The sequence below is a fragment of the Eschrichtius robustus genome, chromosome 1 (assembly GCF_028021215.1).
Source record: "Eschrichtius robustus isolate mEscRob2 chromosome 1, mEscRob2.pri, whole genome shotgun sequence".
NCBI lineage: Eukaryota > Metazoa > Chordata > Mammalia > Artiodactyla > Eschrichtiidae > Eschrichtius > Eschrichtius robustus.
Genome location: NC_090824.1, coordinates 120,121,307 through 120,140,803, shown reverse-complemented (window position 1 = coordinate 120,140,803; position 19,497 = coordinate 120,121,307). Strand labels below are relative to the sequence as shown.

The 19,497-nt window shown below is 39.2% G+C and overlaps 1 protein-coding gene and 1 non-coding gene across 3 annotated transcripts in view; both read right to left on the bottom strand.

Moving 5' to 3' along the window:
* Positions 1-12,028, bottom strand: part of LIPC (lipase C, hepatic type) — a 173,417-nt gene extending 161,389 nt beyond the window's left edge. The window contains exons 1-2 of one of the 2 annotated variants that reach the window (XM_068552484.1): positions 11,792-12,028; positions 3,246-3,335 (exon numbers count right to left, since the gene is read on the bottom strand). The gene's annotated coding sequence lies outside the window, so the exon portion shown is untranslated. The remainder of the gene's footprint in view (positions 1-3,245; positions 3,336-11,791) is intronic. The other variant, XM_068552474.1, reaches the window with a different exon arrangement.
* Positions 12,029-13,774: 1,746 nt separating this feature from the next.
* Positions 13,775-13,881, bottom strand: LOC137777274 (U6 spliceosomal RNA). Its single transcript, XR_011076484.1, has one exon. It is a non-coding gene; the product is annotated as a U6 spliceosomal RNA (small nuclear RNA).
* Positions 13,882-19,497: the final 5,616 nt, after the last annotated feature.

Sequence of the window (19,497 nt, the reverse complement as noted above, 5' to 3'; positions counted from 1 at the left end):
TAAATTTATTTATTTATTTATTTATTTTTGGCTGTGTTGGGTCTTCGTTGCTGCGCGCGGGCTTTCTCTAGTTGCGGCTAGCGGGAGCTACTCTTTGTTGCAGTATGCGGGCTTCTCATTGCGGTGGCTTCTCTTGTTGCGGAGCATGGGCTCTAGAGCACAGGCTTCAGTAGTTGTGGTGCACAGGATTAGTTGCTCCGTGGCATGTGGGATTTTCCCAGACCAGGGATCGAACCCGTGTCCCCTGCATTGGCAGGTAGATTCTTAACCACTGTGCCACCAAGGAAGCCCCTATTATTATTATTTTAAAAACAAATGTTCTCAAGCCCTTTCTCAGCTATTTAATGGAGATAGCTTGAAACAGCCCATGAAACATAGCAGAAGACAGACGCAATGGAGACATTATGGTAGAATTATATAATTTATACAAACATTAATTTTCCCCAATCAACAGTAAAAAAGACTAGCCAAGATGAGGGGACTGGAACCTTTGCCCAGGAAGCTTTGGCATGGACAGAACAGTGTGCTTGATAGGAAACTGTCAGGGTGAGACTCTGCTACAAAAGACCTAATTTATACACGATCAATAGTCATCCAGTTACTCTTGAAACCATTTGGGTTAGGTCATGCCTAAGGGTCCTCCAGAATGCAACAACGAGATACTTTGACATGCTTTGATAATTGTTAAGACATAATTATTTTTAAAAAAAGGCAAAATCATGACTCTCATTCAGATATAAAACTGAACATATGGTCATATGGTAAGTATTTTATTTAACTCATTAATGAGGAAGCTGTTAAGGGTGTTATAACTAGTTCAAAGGAGAAGATAAAACCTCCACAAATTTATATGGATAAAGGGATGTTGAAATGAATGGGCAAATGGAAGCACATTTAGCTTCTGGGGAAGTCAGTCAAACTTCTACAGGACAGCACAGAACCTGCATTTTGCACTTGTGTTAGTTATCTACAATGTACACAGTTGTAAAATGCCTCTAGAATCAGATAACCTAGGAAGGTTGTGCTGGATGTGGGCAGTGCATAGTTTTCTATTGAAGTACAAAATTTCCCTTGTAATTCCTATTGTTAAGAAATGATAAAGGAATTACTTAGCTGCAGAATTTTAAGACAACAACTGTTCCTTTTGGAGGAAAAGACTGTCTCTTGATATTTGTCTCTTGAGTGGAGACTTTGTGATAGCAGAGAATTTGTATTTCCTTGCTGGCGTCTCTGTTTTTAGCCCCATTAGCAAGCAAATTATTTAAAATCTTTGTGCCTCAGCTTCCCTACTCTAAAATAGGGACAGTACTATTATTAACTTCATAGGATTTGGGGGAAGAATAAATGAGAATAATCCGTGAATGGTGCTTAGCACAGTGCCTGCTATCCTTATTTTTACTGATTACAGTCTTTCATCAAGCTTTTTATTTCTCCTACACATACATGTTCCTTCCCTTCTCTTTTTCTACCCATTTAACTGACTATAATAAAGAATAGAACTATTTATAGTGTTTTTGAAAAAAAGTATAGATAGGGTCTATGCTTCCTGGTCTTGATTTTGAAATTGACTGCCTAAGTTGTTATGCATTCCTTCGTATTTAAAAAAATAAAAAAATTTAAAAAGCACTCTCCAAAAAAGATTTGTTTTCTGAATACTTCCCATCATCAGTTTTAGAACAGCTAACCCTGAATTTAAATTGAAAAATGTGGCTCCTTTTCTCAGGTTAATGGCCAGAGAAAGCAGGCTCTAGAGTGGAAAGGCCCACAGAGGGGTCCTTCCAGGGGTGCTGGGGACAGGACCCGCCGCCTGGAGAGGTGACTCTCGGGAGTCAGGACTGGGAAGTCACTGGTGAGTCTATCACCGTCTGACTCCTTCGACCCCAGGGGTCACATGCAAGGGCCAGAGAGTCTGCAGCAGGCACAGGACGGAACTGACCACAAAGCTCTGCCCACGGCAGGTAGCGCAAACCTGCCTTTGGGAAGTTTGTTTTTTTCCTTTGGGTAGGGTGGAGGCGGCGAATATTTTCAAACCGGAGGAGGAATTCCTGGAGGTCTCTGGCTCAGGATACCTGTGTGGATTTGACCGCATTGTCACCGGCGAAGCCCATTAACAATTCCCGGGAAACAGAAATAGAATCTGGGTAATAAAGTCTAACCTTTTCTTTTTTTTCCTTTTTCTTTATGCTTGGTCTAGTTGCACTTGCTCAGAGGGGGTCGCGCGCAGAGACCTTGCACCCGACCCTTCCGACCAGAATTCTTGGTGTGAGATGGCTGTGCCCGGCACCTCAGCTGAAGGGCTGCACGCGCCGCTGCAATTCAAGATGGCGGTGGGGGCGGGCCGTGTGCAGAGGCGCTGCGCCGGGAGCGTGCGCAGTGCGCCCAGTGCCGGCCTCTGGGTAGCTTCACCCCCTCGCCGCTGAGGAGATCCCTAGAGAGCGGCCCACCACACGGCCTGTCGGGGGGAGTGCCGACTCTACAGTGCGAGCGCTCACCTCGCCGTTTTGTGACGGAAAAATAAAGCTTTCCTTTGCTTCTGAACCAAAGTCGGTCTCGTTCTCCTGGCTCAAATGACACCCGGCAGGAGAACACTTGTTTGGGGCCCAGCTGGAAAGGCCCAGTGCCATCAGCCCCAATTTCAGTTCTCACGCCTTGAGAAAGTGCCAGATTATTCAGGTGAGGCTCACAGGTACCCACCCCTTTCCTTAGCAGCCTGAGTTTTGCAGGGAAGAAGGCACTTGAGTAAGTGCTTGCTCTGAGTGAACCAGGATGGGGAAGGAGCTTTAATCTCTAGGCAAAGTTCAGGGAAAGGAGAACGAAAACATTGCTGTGTCTAGGCTTCCTTTAAATGTATGGTAACTGGAGTGATACCCTGGAGAGAGCCATTTTTCACTCCACAATTCCACTCCTAGCGCTCAACTTGATTGTCAGGCTGAGCGGGGGCGGGGGTGGGCGGTGGAATCCTGGGAGGAAGAACCATCCTTTCGATGCCTTAGGAAACAGCGACGATTAGATCTCAGCGGTCAACCGGTGTGTAATTGGGATTTTGGGGCCGGGAGAACACAGTCAGATTTACACAGGGCTCCTTGCCTCTGGGCATTCTTTCTTTTTGCTATCATATCATCTCTGGAGCAAAACTGCTTGCTTTAGCTCTTGATAGAAAAGTAACTTCCCTTGTCCGTTTTTCACAGGCAATGTATAAACAATGAAGAAAGTGATAGGCTGTCAATATGTGTAGCAATACCTACTTTTGGCCATGCTTGGTGCCATGGAGAGAGACGTGGATTTGACAGTAGAAGATCTGAGTTTGAGTCCAGTTCTGCACTGTTGTGATGCTTCTACAATGGGAATAATGAAACCTGTGATTCCAACCTCCCAAGGTCATGAGAATGAAGAATGGTAAATAACCAAACATTCTTAAGCAATAAAAGAACCCACATGAAGTAGAGACCCCAGGCTGGGATGTCAAGTGGGTGAGTGTGTTCGTGGAACATAGAGATTTCAGGAGACTTGGGGGCCCAAGCAGTTCTGCTTCCTGACCTAAGAGCAGGACACCCCTCGTCGCCACAGGGGCCCAAGGCAGCTGCCAGCCACCAGCAGAGGGAAAGGTCTGGCTCCTAGCTGGTCAGGACTCTCCTAGAAGGCATAGAGGGAGTGCTGAAGTGCCCACCTTAAGTGGTTTATAGGTGTCGGGGAGGAAGAAATTTTCCTCTACCGTTTTGTGTTCTTCTGACTGGTCTAAGAATTAAATCGACAGGAGACAGATTAACAGGAGAAAAAGTAAACAAAAGTTTAATAACATGGGAGAGACCCAGGAAAACTGAATAACTGGCCAAAATGGCCAAAGCCTTCACCTTAAATACCATCTTCAGCTAAAGACACAAGAGGATGTTGGGGGTAGTGGTTTGGAACTTCAGAGGAGAGGAACGCAATTCACATGAAGATGGAAAAGCAAATGTTTGTTAAACAATCATTTGCTGGACCACACAGAAAAAATGGGACACAGAGTGGACTCTGATCTCTAGGCCCTGCTGTGTTTTTCCCACCACACTTACCCCATATTCTTTGCAGAGATCTCTGGTGATAGCTCTGTTCTGGAAACAGGCCCTCTGTCTAAATTCTTTTAGGTATTTAGGGAGAAGTTCACAGTTTCTTCCTGAGTCTTTTGGGCTTTAATTATTTTCAGCTCAAAATAACCTGCCTGTCAAAGAGACCTTTTGGGGTGGCAAATTTTGGCTCCCCTACATGGGCTTCAGCAAGGAAGCCAAAATATGAATGGGCTACCTCACAAAAATAATACCTGCAGACTTAGGAAGTAGGGGTCAAGGGCAGCTGAGATCTAGTGGGAAGCAGGAGAGCTGAGGGCTATTGCAATGAGGGAATTCCTGGGGACCTCACCCTTACTCCCTAGTGGATAAAGCCTGGGAAGTTTAGTTATTAACATGGTAAGGAATTAATATTACGATGAAGCTTGCTTTAGGCGTCTCTCTGACTCTCTTTGCTGGCCCTTCCTGTCTTTGCTGCCCATTGCCCCCAAACTGAGTTCAGAGCCCTTGAACTGCCTTCAGCCTCTCCCCTCCCCCCAGGAAAATTGCTGCTTGGTTTTGCTTTCTCCCTGGAGACCCAGGAGGAGAGAGGCCCCGGTACACAAGTGAGATCCTCCAAACAATGCATGTGGATATTAAAGAGAAGGTGTCAAAGGGCTGAGCCCTGGGAGTTTCAACACTTGAAAGTTTGGAAAGTGAGGAGGCACTTTTCTGCTTTTGCCAAATTATTTCTTAAGAACAAATTCTTAATGATAATGAGACAGGCTGGGACCTGGGACCCTTTGCTGCAAGTGCTGCAGTGCTTGCACCTGGACACACCTCTCCTCCAGCAACAGAATGCAAAGAAACTATAACAGACTAAAAATAACTCTGTGCATGCTCAGTTGGGGCAAATTCTGGACAAAAGATACAAAAAGACCAAACCCAACTGCCGCTTCTGAAGAGCCAGGAGCAAAAGCAGGGTACTACACATGCCCCCTGCACTCAACACCACCAGAGGCTGGGCAAAACACCTAAGCCATCCCTCCAGTCCAACCCCTGGATTCACCCCTACCCTCACCCCATATAAGGAACCAGCTTGCCCCCCACCCCCTCAGGGAGCAAGCAAGGGCACCTGTTACTTGATTTTGCTCCCTCCTGCTACAGCAGGAGCCCCAGTAAAGACTTGCCTGAATTTCTTGTCTGGCCTCTAATCAATTTCTATGGATTGGGGAAGGCCAAGAACCGTGGTCGGTATCAGTAACATTTCTGGCTGAAGGGTGGGAAAAATACTGCTATAAGTGAATGTATGAGTCAACTTCTGGGCAACTTCACCATCATTGAATATTAGCATTCAACCTTTTTGTTTTGTTTCTTTTAGAATATGTAAATCGTCATTTTCAGACTGCTTTCACTTACGTTGCTTTGATTTCTGGTGAGCATTAACATTTTCCTACTGTTTGTCTACTAATAGTATTTCCCTTATGGGAATGGTCCCGTCTTTTACCTATTTATCTTTGGAAATCTTGACATTTATCTTACAAATTTGAATTAGCTATTTTTGATAGATCTTAATTCTTTGTAATGTTTGATAAAAATATTTTCCCTCTTAAAAAAAAAATCTTTAGTAATGCTGATTTTTATAGTGCAATCATTTAAATAGCCTCAAAGCTGATAACGTTAAATTCCCGCAGAGAGGTGATAACCACTTTTTTTTTCAATTTTCTGCAAGTTCTTCCATAATTAGATTTTATATTTAAACCTTTAATCAACCAAAGCTTATTTTGGTGAATGTTTTATTTTTAATAACGTTTTCTATTATAAAATCAAAAACACGGCCAAAAAGATCCATAATTTCACCATCCAGAGATAACCACTGTTGACATTTTTGTATAGATACCTCTAAATTATTTTTCCTGTTTATATATTTGTCTTTCAAAAAATATCTGCAAACCTACTTTACAAACTCTTTAATAACCTGTCTTAACAACGTATTAATGACATATTTCAGTGGCATTAAATATTCTTTTAAAATATTGTTTGAAACAGCTGTGGTGCATTGCATTCTATAGATGTGCCATAATTGGCTTCATTCCCTATTGTTTTTTATTAACTCTCATGTATCTAAGATATCACTATTATTAACAGTGCTGGTATAAACATACTTAAGCATAAATCTTGGTCCCCATTTCTGATCACTTCCTTTGCTTAAATTTCTTAAAGTGGAATTGCTGAGGTAAAGTTATAAATATATGTACATATGTTTTTTTACCTTTTCGTATATACTGCTATGTTAAGTAAATGTATATCATTTTAAGTCCTCATCAACAGTGAATGGGTGTGCCCACCCTTCCCCCTTGTTAATATTAGCTATTAACATTTTTGAAATTTCATGCTCAATTGATAAGACAAAATGGTATATGTATGTTTTAATTTTTTTTACTAGTGAGTTAAAGTTGAATTTACCGTCAACTCCATTTTTATTGGATATTTTCTTTCTTTCTGAATTACCTGTTAATGATGTTTATGTATTTTATACAGTAGTTTATATATTTTTATGTATTTTAAAATTGAGGTGCTCATTAAACACTTTAGTAATTTCAAGTACACAGCAGAATGAATATTTGTGAATACCACCTTGCTACACAGAGCCACCAAATCCTAATATTTTGCTGTATATGCTTCCTATTTTTGTTAAGAAATATACCTGTATACCTCTGTTCCTCTACCCTAACCTAATTTCATTTTCTCCTCCTCAGAGGCAACTCCATACTGAGTTGGTGCCTATGAGTCTCATCCTTGTTTATGTTTGCAACATAGGTACGTAGCTATAAATATATAGCATATTTTGTATAAATTACTATACTCATCTATCTGCAATTTGTTTTTTCATTCAGCATTATGTTTTTGAGATTTTTGAGATTCTGTTGATAAAACTGCTATAAATGGCCCCATTGTGTGAGTATATCACAATTTGTTCATTCTGTTGATGGATATTTGTGTGGTTTATTTTTTGTGTGTTTGTTTTTTGCTATTACAAGCAATGTTGCAACGCACTTCCATCTTTCACAAGTGAACTTCTAGAGTTTACTCCTAGAAGTGAAATTGCTGGCTTGTGAGATATGTATCTCTTCAGTGTTGCTAGATGTTGACAGTTTATTCTTCAAAATGGTTATACCAATGAATACATCATCAACAAAATGTGAATGTTTCTCCAATTTTTCTACATCATCACCAGTATTTGATAGTGCTGAATTATTTCATTCTCACCAGTTTGATGGATGTAAAATGGTATCTCATTGATTTAATTTTTATCTTTCTGATTACTGGTAAGGTTGAACATATTTTTATATGTGCCGTTGGTCATTCAGATTTCCTCTGCTATCCACTGCTTGTTCATATCTTTTGCCCACCTTTCTATTAGTTCATAAGTGTTTTTCAGTAAGAAAAATATCTTCTCCCAGTTTGCATTGTCTTTTCACATTGCTTATGATGTCTTTTGTTGAACAGAATTTAAAATTTTCATGTAGTCGGATTCATCAGTCTTTTCCTTCAGGAACATCCTGTAGGGGAGGTAAAATTTTACCTTTATACTCTTAGGGTTTTTTAGCAGGGCCTGAGAATTAAGCTGATATAAGACAGACTAACAAGAGAAAAGCATACAAATTTATCTAAGTGTTACATGACATGGGAGCCCTCAAAAGACCCAAAGAAATGGTGAAACTTACAATCTTTTATACTGGGTTGAACAAAGAGAGGCAACTGTGGAAAAGTAACTAAATTATGAAGAGAGGTTAAAGGAAGATAAAAATTATTTTAACAGGGTCTGTTGGTACAGAATTCTCTTGGCTTTGATTCCCCATTGGAAAAGGTTTTGTTTCTTCTGTTACTGGGAAGGCATCTTCCATATGGGAATTTTTATCTCCTGTTTTAGGAGGAAAAGGAGAGATAGAATGCCCTTCTCACATCTGATGTTTTTCAAGTGCCTGTAACTCAAAATAATCCTTATGCCAAAGTGGCATATTTTGGGATAGTGTATTCTGTCACCCTCCAGTCCTTTGTGTCTTCATTTCTTCAACTTTCTTTTAAATCTCACCAAAAAAAGAAGCAATTCTTTTATAAAAGGGATTCTGCAATTTGTCATAATCTTTCACATTCCTAGAATTTACCTTTACTGGTCACCATGCGCTCTTGTTACAGCTGCATTCTCTAAGTTCAGTTAAAAATGATTTTTCTGCCTATGCTCATTGGGTCTGACGTGGTGAAGTGATTGGTAAAAGTTAGCAGATAGATGATATGCACAAGCCATTCCCACCTTGCATGCCCTTAGTAGATGCTGCTAATTGACTGCATTAGTTTCTTCATTTATATGTATTCCCATGTATTCATTTATTCACTTATCCAACAACTATTTTTGGAAAAATCTGCTATGTGCCTGAGTCTGCTTCTAACTTTTTCTAACCAGTTGTATTGGAATTGGTACTTGTGCATGTTTACCGTCCTAAGCCTGTGTGTTTATGCATGTGTGTACGTGTGTGGTATTTTTCACAGATCTGTGGATGAGGATGATAATTATCTCTTCGAATGAACTGAGTATCAGGTCTTGTTTCTCTGTGATTTGGAACTGACTACGTAGTATGGGAAAATCTGTTTGTTGAATTCATAGAAATATTATTCAGTATATTTGTTTAGGTCATACTTCTTTTGGTGGATGAGGTATTTCTTTAATAACTTTCTCAATTTCCTTCTCCATCATTATTTTCATGTTTTTGTATCTTGTTTTGCCAGTTTTATATTTTGTATTGTCCATTTGACTAAACATTTCAAATTGATCGTAATAAATTGTGCATTGCAATAATTTATATTTTAAAATCCTTTATATCAGTTGTTAAATCACCAGTCTTCTTTCTACGTTTGTTGATTAATACCTTTTATTTATTATATTTACAAGGGTTTTAATCTATCTTATACTCTTTTCAGAGAATGAGCATTTAAATTTATTTATTGCTACCAATTTTCTATTTTCTAGTTTATTTCTGTCCTTCATCTTTATTCTTTTCTTTCTGTTTTCTCTTATGTTGACGCTCTTCATAAGATTTTAAATCAAGTGCTTAGTTCACTTATTTCTTATTTCTAAAATAAGAGCACATAGATCTATATCTTTGCCTCTGAGTCTTGATTTGTTCATACCCCCCTCATTTTTAATAGGTGGTGTTTTCAATTTTATAATATTTCAGAATTATTATCATGTCCTTAATTTTCTACTTGACCCTGTTGCTTAGGAGAATTTTTGTTGCTGTTGTTAGAAGTTGTCAGCCATTTATTTGTTTGTTGTTATTGTAAATTTTTGTTTGTATATAATTTTAAACTTGCAGAAATGTTAAAAACTAGATTCACCTTTAGCCAGATTCACCATTTGTTTATATTTTTTGTTTCTATTTTTCTCTGATTGCTTTATAATTCATTCTCCATATATGAATTTTTTTTTGAACCACTTGAGAATAAGTTGCAGAGGTACATACATACCTAAATACTTCAATGTATATTTCCTGGGAGAGACATTTTCTCTTATAAAACTTAGGAAATTTAACAGTTAAGAACATTGGAAAATTTCATATTGATACTATACAATTTTCTAATTCCATAGTCCATATTCAAATTGTCAGTTATCACAATATTGTTTTATATATATACTATAGTTAGAGTATATATACTATATATAATATAAATTATGTATAACAAATAGAAATAAATTTATATAATCTATATTTAAATTTATAATTGATTTATATTTAAATTTATATTTTATTGTATATAATATATATTTTATATATATATAAGAGAGAGCGAGAGAGAAATTGAGAGTATTCTAGAATTTACCATACTGAAGATGACAGTGGCAACAGCTGAAATAGCTGAATGTTTACAGAAACTACTACTGATAGGGCACTCAGTATATTAGTATTTATTTTTTTCTTTGATCTAAAGAAGTTCATATTTATTTTCATATTTACTGTTGTTTTATTATGAACTTACTATATATTCAGAGTAGAAAAATAACACAAAATAACAATAATCACCCCAAATTTCAGAGCCTAGAGATAACCATTGTTAGTACTTAGATGTATATTTTCTAGATTTGTGCTTTCAATCAACAAAATTTCTGGATTTTGGGACTTCCCTGGTGGCGCAGTGGTTAGGAATCCGCCTGTCAATGCAGGAGACATGGGTTTGATCTCTGGTCTAGGAAGATCCCACATGCTGCGGAGCAACTAAGCCCGTGCGCCACAGCTACTGAGCCTGCACTCTAGAGCCCGTGAGTCACAACTACTGAAGCCCGCGCGCCTAGAGCCCGTGCTCCACAACAAGAGAAGCCACCATTATGAGCAGCCTGTGCACTGCAACGCAGAGTAGCCCCTGCTCACCACAACTAGAGAAAGCTTGTGTGCAGTGACGAACACCCACCACAGACAAAATATAAATAAATAAAAATTTAAAAAAACATTCTGGATTTTTTTCTAGTTAAATAAAATATGAGTACATTAAAAATATGGTATCACACTATGTATAGTTTTAGTCTTCATTTAAGTCTTAGTATTATATTATTTTACATACTTTATAGCTAATATTCATAACAACTTTGCAAAGTAGAGCCACATTTTTAGATGAAGAGTCCAAGGTTCAGAGGGGTTCAATAAATTGCCTAGGTCACGCAGCGGTAAGGGTTGGAGTTGTGATCCAAATCCTGGACTGTCTGCCTCCAAAGCTATAGAGTAGATCATTATTTTGCCCAAGGCTCCCTTTCATTGTTTTTTACTTATATCATTAACGTTTAGTTTTATTGCACTGTGGTGAGAAAATATATATATATAATTTTCTATATAATTTTCCTCTGGATTTACTTTTGGGACCTTATTTGAGAGTTAGTATATATGTACCAATGCCCGATACATTGAAAAAAATGTATAGTCTATGTTGTTACTGAGTTCAATATATATCTACTCATTCTAACATATTAATTGTATAGTATTCTTTCTCTTTGCATTTCTAACTTTGGTAATCCATGTCTTCACTGTGGGTTTTATATATTTCTTTATAATCAGGAGCCTCCTAGCATCCTCCCTCCACCTTTTGGGCTTCAAAATCTCTTTTATATGATATCAACTTTACCAATTGTTTTCTTTTTGCTGTATGAGTTTCCTTGATAAGACTTTTTTATTTTTAGCATTCTGCATCTTTTTGTTATAGGTACCTATCTTTAAGCAACAAACATATTGTTGGGTCTTATGTTTTATTCCAATATGGGAATTTGTTTTTTGAGAAATGAATGGCCTAGTTATATGGAGTCCTCTAGCATGCAGATAACATAGTGATATAGTGATATGAGATGGGCTTGCAACTACGAGCTGTGGACTTTCTGCTAGTTACTTAATGATTCTGTTAGGAGGCTACCAGTTTCCTTTTCTGTAAAATTGTGTTAATAAATTGAGTACCAACTTCACAGAGTTGTTGTGAAGAGTAAATAAGATCAAGAACACTCAGGAATAGAAGTATATTAAAGCATATTAAATTATTATATGTAGAAGGTAGTTATTATCTGCTATTATAGACATCATGCCTGGAAATATCATTCAAAGCAAGTATCTTGGCAATGGCATATAAAGCAAGTTCTTAAAACAAAGATCTATGTTCAAAATGGGGGTAATCAGCTCCATCCTTTTCTCTAACCGTGTCTCAAACTTCTCTCTGAGATAATGGGAATAACTTACAATAAAATGGCTGAGAAGCAGTGGTCCAGGGCCCCTGACGTGTTCCCAGGTTTCAGTTCAACTGTCCGTCGCTGCTTCTGGCTGCACTGTGGAGTTTTACAACTTGACTTAAGTTCAGCCCTGTCAGAAATCACTGCCTTGCTTTCCATTTAATTAAGCAAGCGTTTAGGTTGTACAAATAAGTTATTTGCTTCCATAATGGGTATTGAAGATGCAGGCTTAGCTGGCCTGGCTCTTCTCATCAGGCGGGGAAAAACTGAAACTAAGGAAAACAAATGAAACAATGGTGGGTTTTCTACTTCCTGGATCGTGTAACTTGTACTACATCCAATGAAAGCCATCTGGTGGGCACCCAGACATGAGGACTTATTCTCAGCCTGTGGTTCTCCTTCTAGCCGTCCTCCAGTCCCTGCACAGCTGGAACCTCTGCATCAGTTACAGCTGCTAGGAATTGAAACTGAATTCTTTCTCACTTCTGCTCCTAAGGACCAAAGAGGGACAGAGAGGAAAGCTAAGAAAGTCTGAGGTTTAAACTACAGCCCATTTTTAACTTTCCAAAATGGTCTTGGTATTTTCGGATCCAGATAACCTTAAATCAGACAATGCTGTATTACCATACTGAGGAATAAATACCCTATAATATTATAATCTGATAAACTCCAGAATAACTTGATTTATTTTTAGTTGCAGGAGCTTCAGGTCTCTGATGGCTTCTCTTTGATCAGTCAGAGGGAGATATGGGTTCACTTCCCACCTGATGCAATAGAGCAGTTTTCTTAAACTTCTCTGATAATAATAATCATTTCATCTCTTGTTAAACATTATGTTTCCAAGTCTCTCCCTGGAGATTCTGATTCAGTGCATCTGGGATGAGGCATCAGATTTGTGTTCTTAACGTGAGATAAAGCTTGGGAAAAATCGGAGTAGAGGGAATAGTCTGTTTTTAGAATCAGACAGCTCTGGGCTGAAATCCTGGGTCTTTCACTTACTAGTTATGTGGTCTTGCGCAAATTACTTAACCTTCCGTAACCTCATTTGAAAAAAAATGGAGATAAAAACATCTACCTCAAAGAGTTGTTGAGAGGGTTAAAGGAACTAAAGCCTTTTATAGCATCTACTTTTCTGAGGCTGCTAAATCATTTCCACTTGGGTTAATTTGAAGATTATCTGTGAACTTATTTAGCACACAGGCATAATGGTTTGATTTTTTTTTTTTTTTTTTTTACTTATCTTTTCCATTTGTTCAGCAGATGCTTGTAAAGCTTTTATTTATTTATTTATTTTTTGGCCGCACCACATGTCTTGCGGGATCTCGGTTCCCTGACGAGGGATTGAACCTGGGCCATGGCAGTGAAAGCCTGGAATCCTAACCACTAAACCACCAGGGTACTGCCTGTAAAGCTTTAATTGTGTGAAAGAAACTGGGGTTCCCAGAACCCACTAAGCACCTCCCTGATGGTATGGTGTGTCCACATGGCCCACCCCAGGCTTTTGAAGGGACTGCCCAAATTTCTTGTGTGTGTGATTCTCTGTGGCAGGCTCCTAATTATTCAGGGGGCTCCCTGAGTTTAGGAGTGTAATTGTCTTATCCTCCCATTGTACTAGAAATTCCAGTTTTCTTGAATCCAATCAAATATATGTATATATATATATTTTTTCCCTCTGTAGTTGAGGCAATTCCCCCCCTCCAGCTTCATTGAATTATTATTGGTATATGTATGTTTAAGGTATACAATGTGATGATTAGAGACATGTATACATTGCAAAACGATGACCACAATAAGGTTAGTTAACATCTCCATCCCTTGACATAGTTATGTTATATATTTTTTACTTGTGTGGTGATAGTATTTAAGATCTACTTTCTTAAAAACTTTCAATATATTATACAGTATTGTTGATTATAGTCACCATGCTGTGCATTAGATCCCTAGACCTTATTTATCCTTTAGCGGGGAGTTTTGTACCCTTTGACCAACATCTAAAAATATGGGATGCTTCACAAATTTGCATGTCATCCTTGATCAGAGGCCATGCTAATCTTCTCTGTATCGTTACAATTTTAATATGTATGCTGTTGAATCGAACACCATGTACATATATTTTTTCTTCAACAGAAAATATACATTTAAATTATTGCATTTGTTTTTTACACAGAATATGTTCTAGGTGCTTTGCATTATTCAGTTTTCCCTTCCTGGCCAGAAAAACCTTTGTACTTTTTTTCTCCCATCCTAAAAGCAAAAAATCCAATGGATTTCTAGAGAATGTATTTATACTTCGTTTATATTTAGCCTTGCTTCCAAAGAATTTAAGACACTTTTAAAAGATACAAACAATGCAAGATTTCTCCATAGTGACTGTATCAATTTACATTCCCACCAACAGTGCAAGAGGGATCCCTTTTCTCCACACCCTCTCCAGCATTTATTGTTTGTAGATTTTTTCATGATGGCCATTCTGACTGGTGTGAAGTGATAACCTCACTGTAGTTTTGATTTGCATTTCTCTAATGATTAGTGATGTTGAGCATCGTTTCATGTGTTTGTTGGCAATCTGTATATCTTCTTTGGAGAAATGTCGATTTAGGTCTTCTGCCCATTTTTGGATTGGGCTTTTTGTTTTTTTTTGATATTGAGCTGCATGAGCTGCTTGTATATTTTGGAGATTAATCCTTTGTCAGTTGCTTTGTTTGCAAATATTTTCTCCCATTTTGAGGGTTGTCTTTTCGTCTTGTTTATGGTTTCCTTTGCTGTGCAAAAGCTTTTAAGTTTCATTAGGTCCTATTTGTTTACTTTTGTTTTTATTTCCCTTTTTCTAGGAGGTGGGTCAAAAAGGATCTTTCTGTGATTTATGACATGGAGTGTTCTGCCTATGTTTTCCTCTAAGAATTTTATAGTGTCTGGCCTTACATTTAGGTCTTTAATCCATTTTGAGTTTATTTTTGTGTATGGTGTTAGGGAGTGTTCTAATTTCATTCTTTTACCTGTAGCTGTCCAGTTTTCCCAGCACCACTTATTGAAGAGACTGTCTTTTCTCCATTGTATATTCTTGCCTCCTTTATCAAAAATAAGGTGACCATATGTGCGTGGGCTTATCTCTTGGCTTTCTATCCTGTTCCATTGATCTTTATTTCTGTTTTTGTGCCAGTACCATACTGTCTTGATTACTGTAGCTTTGTAGTATAGTCTGAAGTCCAGGAGCCTGATTCCTCCAGCTCCCTTTTTCTTTCTCAAGATTGCTTTGGCTATTCGAGGTCTTTTGTGTTTCCATACAAATTGTGAAATTTTTTGATCTAGTTTTGTGAAAAATGCCATTGGTAGTTTGATAGGGATTGCACTGAATCTGTAGATTGCTTTGGGTAGTGTAGTCATTTTCACAATGTTGATTCTTTGAATCCGAGAACATGGTATATCTCTCCATCTGTTTGTATCATCTTTAATTTCTTTCATCAGTGTCTTATAGTTTTCTGCATACAGGTCTTTTGTCTCCTTAAGTAGGTTTATTCCTAGGTATTTTATTGTTTTTGTTGCAATGGTAAATGAGAGTTTTTCCTTAATTTCTCTTTCAGATTTTTCATTAGTGTATAGGAATGCAAGAAATTTCTGTGATTCATTTTGTATCCTGCTACTTTACCAAATTCACTGATTAGCTCTAGTAGTTTTCTGGTAGTATCTTTAGGATTCTCTATATATAGTATCATGTCATCTGCAAACAGTGACAGTTTTATTTCTTCTTTTCCGATTTGGATTCCTTTTATTTCTTTTTCATCTCTGATTGCTGTAAGCCCTGCACACTGTTTTAACTTTTCCACTAGCCCAAGACTTTATGTCCTAATCAACCTTAAGGTCACTAAGAACCTACAGAAGAGTCATGAAGTACCACAGAAACTATGTGCTCTCCAATATTCCAGCCAAATACAAAATGAATCAGGGAATAAGGAAACCTCCTGCTGTGGGGTTGATGATAGCTAAGTGGAAGAGCTGGGCCAAGGATCAGCCAATCCCCTCGTCCAGAAGCCATAACCGTGGCAACACTAGTGATGGATGCTCTACTCCTACCAGAAATGACACCCTTAAGAGGCACCAGGAAAGAGAGGAGCCTGTCATATTTCTGGGCTCTTGGTAAGGGAAGTTTATGTAATTTTTATGCAGAATCACTGGGAAAAAATAAACAGCCTCTTTCACATTAACCTTGCAAACCCAAATCTACATAGTAAAGGCAAATATCCAGACGCACGGCCTGGCTGAGGCCAGGTGTGAGTCTCTTGTATAGGAAACCTGTAGCCTGCTGCAGATTTGCCTTTTATTCTCTTTACTTTCTAGTGACAGTGCTGCGCAGAACTTTCAACGAGAAAAGCCCAGAGGAGGATAGTTGCTTTTGAAGCCACCATTCTTGTCTGCCTCATTCATTTCAAACAGGGGTACTTCTCACAGAGATGAAGGCCTGTGTACAAACAACAATGCCCATTGCACTCTCTTGCCACCAGCTGTGATGTGGTGTCTTTTGAATTCTGCACAGAAGCTTCCTTGTTTCAGAAACTGATTGATGGTTCTTCTGAATGAAGAAGGCAACAGGAACAAAAAGCAGGGCTCCTGGTAAGGCAAGGTACTTCAAGAGAATGGACTTGAAAGCACTTAAAATAAAAGGTAAACACAAGCCTCTGTGAAAGTAAAGCAGTTCTTAAGGATCTCCAAGTGTTTGTGCAAATGTACATAAGCTCCTTGGAGACATCTGACTTGGGATTTTAGACTTTTTGGTGGAGGAAAAAAAATTAAATCCAAATAGATGTTGTAAAACAGAGAAAACGAATTGAAATAAAAAACATAGGCAGCCCGAGTTGGATTTAAGGCAGTGAAACAGAAAACAATGCATTGAAAGAGCTTGTAATGAGGCACCTCTGCAGAGAAGAGGGCAGGTGATTTCTCTTTAGAAAGACATGGAAAGGCCTTCAAAGACTCCTTACAAACACCACTGGCAGTGTTAGGACCTGCTCTGTGTGAACTCTGAGAGATGGGCCTCCTCTTCCCATAAACCCTTGTCTTTCCCTTTTGCCTAACAGACAGAAACAAACCAGTTAAAAACAGCCATAAGAAATCTAGCCACAGTAAATACTTCTATTATAAGAAACTCTATCAAACTCCCTGTTGGTCAGCATTCTTCATGAGTCTGTGTTGGGGGCACAGTACTGGCTGAGGAGCAGGTCGGGGGGGTGGGTTGTGAGGGTTGGAGCGGTGGGGGAGTTAAATGAAGCAGGAATCCCTGTCCTGGTCAGTGGCAGGTTCTTACACACTATGTTCTCATTAAAAAAAAAAATTGCACCAGCTGGATGGTATTCCACTGTGTAACTATCTTAGGGTTAGTATCTCAGTTACACAGAAAAAAAGTTAATCACATCAGACACTCTTGGTTGCCCACCCAGCAGCCATTCTCTTCTTTAATTTTTTGCCTGCAGAGCCCCAGTTTTGATTGGGAGTCCTCCTGCCCTTATTGTGATTCAGGGAAGGGTGACCCTATCCCAAACTCCAAGAATAAATCCTGATTTTGTTTTTTTAATGGTGGCTAAGGTAGGCAGAGTTTTGAGATGGCTCCCATGATCTTCACCCTCTGGTGTTACTCCTGTGATCATGGCCAAAGGCAGATTACCTAGGTGGGCCTAATCTAATGCAGGAGCCCTTTAAAAGCACAGATTTTTCTTCAGCTGCTGGTAGAAGGAAAAGTTGGAGAGATTGGAAGTATTGATATGCGAAGGATTCAGTGCACCGTTATTGGTGTTGAAGATGGAGGGGGCCACGTATAAGGATGGAGAGCCATCTTTGGAGTTGAGAGTGATCCCTGGTGGACAGCCAGCAAGGCCATGGAGACAATCCTACAGCTACAAGGAACTGAATTCTGCCAGCAATCTGAAAGCGTTGGAAGTGAATTCTTCCCCAGAACTCCAGATGAGAGCTCAGCCCAGGTAACACCTTGATTTTAGCTTTGTAAGTCCCTAATCAGAGAACTCACTCAAGACTTCCTGGACTTCTGGCCTATAGAGCTGTTAGAAAATAAACGGGTATTGTCTTAAGCTGCTAAGCCCGTGGCTATTTACAATGCAGCAATAGAAAACTAATAAAGCAAACTATAGTGTCAAGAAATTTATATTTCTGCTGGGGAGGAATTAGTTTTCAGCTCTGACCCTAATCAGGAATCAGCAAGTTCCTGTGGCAGAGGCTGGTGATTAGTTATCCAATAGCCACTCCCAGCTTTTGCCTTTGTGCCCACACCTCCCTGCTTCCCCCATGAAAGTCACAAATACCAGATTCTTGCCTTTCTCCCGCCCTTGCTGCTGGGTGGTCATGTGACCTGGATCTGCCTTTGGATACAGTCATGTGAGAACATGAGGATAGAGCTGTAGCAGCCGTTTTGTAGCCGTGAGGTGAGTAGCCTAAGGATGGTGGAGTGGAAAGAAGGAAAGATCTTGGTTCTTTCAATGCAATTTTGTTTTTCTTTTGTGACAGTTTTGAGCTAAGGTGCCAACTCTGGAATTGTGTACTTTCAGATCTCTTGTAAGATAATTCTCTTGATTAAGTCACTCTCAGTTGGGTTTTCTGTGGCTTGAAGCTGAGCATACCCTTACATGTGCTTTCTACTCTAAAAATTGTGGTAGGCAGGGTGCAGAGACATCTGAGGTAGAGTGAGTGTAGAGGTTGAGGAACAGGCTTTTGGCACAGGTAGGAAAGGGTCCATAGGTATCCAGGGGCATGAAGGAAAAATATTCCCTGAGATTCTTCCCCAGTGCAAGAAACTGTATGTGGCACTAGTCATATGGACTTGGACCATTCATCTAATCTTGGTGAACCTAAGTTTACGTTTCCAAGTGAGGATAACAACACCTATGTCACTTGGTTCACTTGGTTTTATGAGGATCAGATTTGATTGTGTATGTGAACTTGTACTGGAAACTTTAAAAGGAAGCTCTGTTGTAATATCAGAGCCACACTTGGTGCCTGGTACCTAATATGTGTGCTCAATAAATATTTGTTGGGTGGATGTGCTGTGCCTGTTTGTCTACATCAGGGTTGTTTGCATTGCACTGTGAGCTTGGGGGTTGCACTGCTGTCTGACTAATTGCTCCATATAGCACCTGCTCCAGACAAAACTTAAAGGAGGATTTCACTAAATGCTTTCTTCTTGGCAGTGATGTACTAGGTACTGCAGCCTGGATAGGGAATTCAGCTTTTGTCTTCTATGTATTTTCCACTAAATATGCTGTGACGAGGTGTCTGTTTTGATCAGGGACACTGTCAATTATTCCTCTCCCTTCTTGACTTTCTCGTGATTTAGGGTGTGAAGACATCTGTTGGCTTTAACTTACCACTGTTGTGTGAGATACTTTGGCTCCAATCAGCAGGGCTGTGTCCAAGGCAAGCTGGCCCCCTGTGAACTCCCAGGCTGCTGAATCAGTCATCTGCCAGGTGACAGGTGGTGCCTTTGAGACATTGTGGAGCAAAAGGAGACAGTAACACCTGGCACTTTAAAAACTTCCCTATGCCAGACAAACCAGGAACTTATTTGTTTCCTTTAGGCTTGCCCCCTGTAACATCAGCCACTTTCCCAAGTCCTCATCCATGGTTCATATTTCATTGACTCTTGGCCTCTCCCTGCTGGACTCCTGGGACTGTGGCTTGCCACTGATTCTGTGACAACACCTGGTTTTGGTGTTG